The following is a 6,035-nucleotide window of genomic DNA, read 5'->3' on the forward strand; positions in this document are numbered from 1 at the left end:
CGCTGACAGATGGCGTTTTCAGTTTAGAATTACCAGCTTTTTCAGGACACAAGTAAAATGGGGGAGCCATGGAACTGAGTAGGTAACATCTCAGCCCACAAAGTTGTTGTCTTTGGTTTTGGGGCCCTGGCGCAAAGCAGTCCCTGTGCCCCGGGAAAGAAATGTCACAAGGTCTGGCTGCCCCCCCACGGTTGGTTGCAGATGGCACTGCTGCGGTCTGTGGGGTTTCCACGGGCTGATCTTCAGAAGGCAACTGCCAGGCCTCTCTTCCTAGTCTGCCATCGTCTGGAGCAAGAGGATCCACTGACAGGGAGCGGTATCACCTGAGGGGGTATTGATCAGAAATCTAGCTCAGGTCCCCTGCACAGAAGATGAGAATCCTCCCATCAGAAACCCTCCCTCCCAACAAATCCCACAGCAGCAGGTCTCCTGAGCCTCCGATAAGCCTCCTCCACAGAGCTCTCAGAGAAGGAAGCCCGGCTTTCATTCAGCAACGTGGCTTCAGCACAAATATCCAGAGGTGCTCCGTCCCTATCCGTGTGTGGTGGGGGGGAGGGGTCACCTGGCAAGGCCCCGGCCAGACCCACAGCACCCTGTCCCCCTGGGCTGGGCTGTGCGGAAAGGTCACAGTCCCTGTGTCACTCTTATTCACCTTCTAGTGCAGGTACCTCCCCTGGGGCAGGCAGCTTCTGGGACATGCTGGGTCCCACCTGGCACCTGTACCCTACAGGTGTGACCAGTCCTGGGGCCACCTGGGACACTTCCAAGAATGCAAGAGCAGCTTCTTCCCGGGGTGGGATATCTGAGGGACGCAGGGAGAGTGGAGGGGGGAATAGGTGCTGAGAGAGGCAGGGACGAGTGGGATATCAGACTATGGGGTGCCATGGGGAACACAGGCCTCGGCTCAAGGCAAAGATGAAGAAGCCGAGGCCGCAGTCTGGGTGGGCAGAAGAGAGAGACCAGCCTGGGCGGGGAATACACACAAGAGCCCATTTGAGGCAGGGTCCGCATCTCGTGTACGCCTGCCTCCTGCAGCCACTGGCACTGTGCCCTGCACATAGTAGGTGCTTGTTTGGTTGGCGAATACACACCCACCCCCAGCTTGCCTGGGGCGGAGAGGGCAGATGTGTGTGAGCAAATGCCATTCCCTCTCTCTGAGAAGTGTCACGCGCCCCCAGGGAGCTGGCACAGGGGCTGAGGCTGAGATGTGGGGACCCTGGTGGCACCAGTGGTTAGGGTAACACACTTACTTGGTCACTAACCAAGAAGGTGGATTCTTGAGTCCAACCAGAGGCTTCTTGGAAGGAAGGTCTGGTGACTTCGGTACCTCCCTCCCAAATCGGCCATTGAAGACCCAAGAGAGCACAGTTCTGTTGGGTTTCTTGGGTGGGTAATACTTCGTACAAGAAAGCATTCATGCTGAAGCCTGGTTTGTGATCCAAGTGGGTTTTTATAAAGGACGGAAGAGGTTTCCTGTTTTAAAGTCTCGAAAGAGTACACGCTATTTCAGAGAAGTGTGTCAAACTGTCCAAAAGTCGAGGTGGGGCCCACACGTGAACACAGGCAACCTCGTGGGACTGCTCACCCACATGCCATGACTAGAGGCCAGAGAGACCGCGGCATGGCCATGATGGCACAGGAGCAGGGTCAAGGGGAGGGGGCAGAGGGGCAGGCCGTCCCACTGTTAAGGTATTTAAACCTCTGGCTGCGGAGGCGTGGTTGATGGATTGGTGGACCCCATTGGCTGGTGCTTCCTGTCGCCATTGGCACTGTGCCTTGCACGTAGTTGGCACCTGGTGCATTTGACTGTTCCGTTGGCCAGTGCTCCCAAGAATGTCTGGGACTTGTGAGGCAGGTGAGCATCAGGTCTCAGGATGGGAAAAGACAAGGTGTGCAGAGCTGGCATTTGAGATTGTGTCACTAGAGGGCGCCCCAGGACAAGAGCTGAGTTGCCGGCCACCAACCCACCCACCTGCTTCTAGGAATTGAAGGTTGTTTGTTCATTCTGTTTGCACCCGCTGAACAAATGTCGTTGTTACTATTAGCTGACGTCAAGTTAGCCTCTGGCTCCCGGCAGCCCAGGACCCCAAGGAACAAAGGGCGGCCCAGTCCTGTGCCTGCCCCACGTCTCTTTTCCTTGTCCTTCATCCTAAACACAACTGTCCAATGTTGTTTTGCTCTGTGACCATTTTTCATTGTAAATTAGGCGAGGCTCACATTTCGGATCATCACCTTTGTATTCAGCTGTTGACACCCCATTAATCAATCAGCCTCGCCGATAGTTTACCCCTCACCCCCTCCTTGATGTCTCGTCGCCCTCTCCACCAGATGACCCCCCTCCATTATTCTCTTCCCTCCCTGGCCCTGCCCTCCGCACTTGGCAATCTCCAAAGCCTGTTCCCTTTGTAGGAAAGTCTTTATCTCACAGCGGATTTGCTCTTCCATGATTGATTGACTTCACTCAGCAGACTGTTCCCCGGGTGGTTTCGTCATTGTTTTTCAGCGACGCATACTGCTCTCCGTGCGCATGTGCCAGTTTCTTTATCCATTCTTCTGCTGCCGGGCATTTAGGTGGTGCCCGTCTGTCTCCTTGTGATTCTAAACAGTGCTGCCATGGCTGTGGTTTGTGTTATGACGCTTAATCCCTTGGGATGTGCATGCCGCAGAGGGATTGCCGGATTGTATGGTTGCTTGAAGGACTGCCCCCTGGCTTTCCACGCTGCTTGTACATAGTTACAGTCCCCCCAGCAGGGTAGAGGGGTTCCAGTCTGTCCACAGCCTGGCCAGCATCGGCTATCTTCTGACTTTGTATGGCTCAAAGGGAGAAAACGTCACACCACTCCTATAAGAAATCCAAAGAGACCTACACAGATAAACAAACATTATGTTCGTGGATAGGAAGGTTTAATATTGTGGACGTGCCAATCCTACCCAAAGCAGTCCACAAACGCAATGTAATTCCAATCCGGATCCCAACTTCATTCTCCAAAGAAATGGGAAAATGAATGACTAACTTTATATGGCGAGGGAATAGACCCGACATAAGCAAAGGATTTCTCAAGAAGAGCAGTCAGAGGACACTCACGTCCTGACCTCAAAGCCTGTTACCCAGCCACCATGGTTAAAGCAACCTGGTAGCACAGGGACAGCGACATAGGCCAGTGGAACGGGATAGCTAGCCCAGAAATACACTCATCTACCTACAGAAAACTGCTCTTCAACAAAGGGCCGAGAAACACTAAATGGGACAGACATGGCCTCGTCAACAAAAGCTGTGGGCAAAACTGCATTCCCACCCAACAGAAAAACGAAGCAGGGACCCTACCTCAACCCACGTACAAAAACAAGCTCAAGACGGAGCGAAGGCCAAGGTGTCCATCCCAGAAACATAAGATCATCAGTGAGATCATAAGCAGTAACTTCAAGGGTGTATTGCAGGGCAGAGACATGCTATGATATACAATGAAGGAAGTACCTATGGTGGATGAAAAATAGGTGACTGGACCCTCCTAGAAAGAAGACACTCAATGGATCCAAACACTTCGTTGAAAGACTAAGGAGAGAACCAACCCATAGGGTTTTCCTGGGCTGGTTTTAGGAAGTGACTCCTCAGGCCTTTCTTGCTCATCTGCAAACTGCTGAAGCCCATCCAACAAGATAGCAGCATGAAAGTCGGCCCTGACTGGCAGTGGTGGCATTGGCTGACCTGGCGCTTTGCCCAGGGACGGGGCCCAGGAAGCAAGAGTCTAACCCTGTGCTGACTGCTGAGGACCTACGAACGCCTGCGCTGTGACTCCTGTCCTCAGAGACAAGACGTGCCCTACAAGAAACACAAGATGCCTACGTGAAAAACAGTATATCCATATGAATCTACCCCTTATCTTCTGCTTATTAAATGCTGATGTGTTTCAGCCTCTCACCTGGATGCCCCGGTCTGCCAGCCTGGCGCACCTTCTCTATCCGATGTCTCTGTTCCATGTGCCCCTCACATTAATCCTACTCTTCCCGCCTGGTTGTGGGGTTTAACAGTGTCCCTCAGCACCCCTCATCCTCTGGACCCTGTTCTGCTTTCATCCCGTGCGCTCAGAACCATCTAGCAGGTGCCAGTGTCCGTCTGCCCCGGTCCAGCAGGAGCTCCAGGAAGACTTGGCTGGCCAGGTGGGGCCGGGGGCAGGGGTGGGGGTGGCCTGCCATGTTCTCTGTGGAACCCAGCCCACCGCCCTGCCATGGAGCCAGTGCTGACTGGCCACAGGCCTGTCGCACGGCTATAACCCTTCACGGGGGGCACACAGCCCCATCACTCTCCCACAGGGTAACCGGTGTTAAGTGCAATCCCTTCCGACTCAAGGCCACCCCGCGTGGCAGAATCCAACTGCCTGGTCGGACTTCCAGCCTGTGACCTTTCTCAGGGGGTGCAGCTGGAGGGGTGTGAACTGCCGAGTCAACTAGCAACATGTATGTGTGTGTGTGTGTGTATGGGTGCGCGCGCGCACGCACGCGTGCTCAGGGACTCCCACTCCATATTTGCTAATGACTAGAACACGTGACCATTGGCATTAGCCTCATGTAAACGGAGTGCCCGGGGGTCAGCTAATCCGAGTCCATGCACAGGGAACCCTCTACTTCCAGGCAGTTCCTAAAGGCTTCTGGAGCGGGAACCTCCATCCCTGGCCTGCCTGGGCTGTGTGCTGTCTGTCCCGTGTGCACACTGCCTGCTGCAGGCTCTCTTAGGTTGGCTGCACTCCCGTGACTTGTCGTTGGGGGGCCTCCTGACACAGGGACAGCCTAGGCCATCCCAGTCTCCAGGACCTTCTCCCTTCTGCTGCGGGAAGGAACAAACTGCACCGCTGAGAAAACAATCCATCATTTTGTCATAACATTTCCATTTCAAAGGCTTCTCCTCCACGCTTCTCTAGGCCAAAGCTTCCTCTCATTAGCATGAGAGGCGTTGGCAGGGAGCTGAGTGACAGGGAGGGAGGCGGCTGGAAATGGGCTCCAGGCCTGGGGGAGCCACTGTGTCTAGTCAGGGGACTGAGGCGCTGGGGCTGGGAGGGCCCTGTCCCCAAGGGAGGGCCTGTGTCCTTGTCCATGTGTCTGTGTGTGATTCTATGCGTACCTGTGTGTATGCATCAGCCGGCGTCTGTGTGTGTGTGTTGTGCACATGTGTGTTTGTGTGCTCACATGCTCATGTCTCCGTGAACTCCTATTCTGGCCACCCTGTCCGAGATATACTATTCACTCATTTAGCACGGCACTAGGCGCCTGGGGCCTTGGCCAGCATCCAGTGTGGTCACCACCCTACGGTCGGGCATCGAGTTCACTGAGATTGAAGGACTCAAGATGGAAGATGGCTGAAGGGTGCTCAGTCCCTGTCTAGTCCAAATTCACTCAAAACCAAGCGTGTCCCTGTCCAAACAAACACCAGAACCCACAGCCGTGGAGTGGACTCCAGCCCCACTCCAGCTCACAGCGGCCCACAGGACAGAGTGCAACTGACCCTGTGGGGTTCGGAGCCGAACTTGGCGGAATCGACAGGCTCATCTTTTGCCCCCAGAGCAGCTGGCGGGTTCCCACCTTGACCTTCCATTCTCACACTTACCCAGTGTGCACCTGCACCCAGACCCCTTTCCCGTCCGGTCAGGGGCTGTGAACTTGGGAAAGAGGCTCTGGTTCTGTGGACAGGGCTGTTGGGGGATAGCCAGACGGACGCCAGCCCGCCCAAGCGCAGAACCTCCTGTGAGGTGGCTCCTTCTAAGGCACGAGTCAGCATGACCGGACCGGGCTCACTACGGGAAATCTGACGTGGCAGGTGGAGAGAAAACGGAGCATTCCGTGTGTCTCTCTCGGGCAGGTCGCCCAAGCAGGGTCTCGTGGTTGCTGGGGGCCCCCAGAGGCACCCCATTTAATACGCAGTTTGTAACGTTAAAAAAAAATCCACAAACGTAGAAATGTATGTGATCTCCTACCAGTTCTCGGTATTTCCGCCCAGTTTTGCAATCATTCCCCAAATGCCAACCAACCACGGAATTGTGACG

This window comes from Echinops telfairi, unplaced genomic scaffold (assembly GCF_000313985.2).
Source record: "Echinops telfairi isolate 266 unplaced genomic scaffold, ASM31398v2 ScPeMD7_443;HRSCAF=831, whole genome shotgun sequence".
NCBI classification, from domain to species: domain Eukaryota; kingdom Metazoa; phylum Chordata; class Mammalia; order Afrosoricida; family Tenrecidae; genus Echinops; species Echinops telfairi.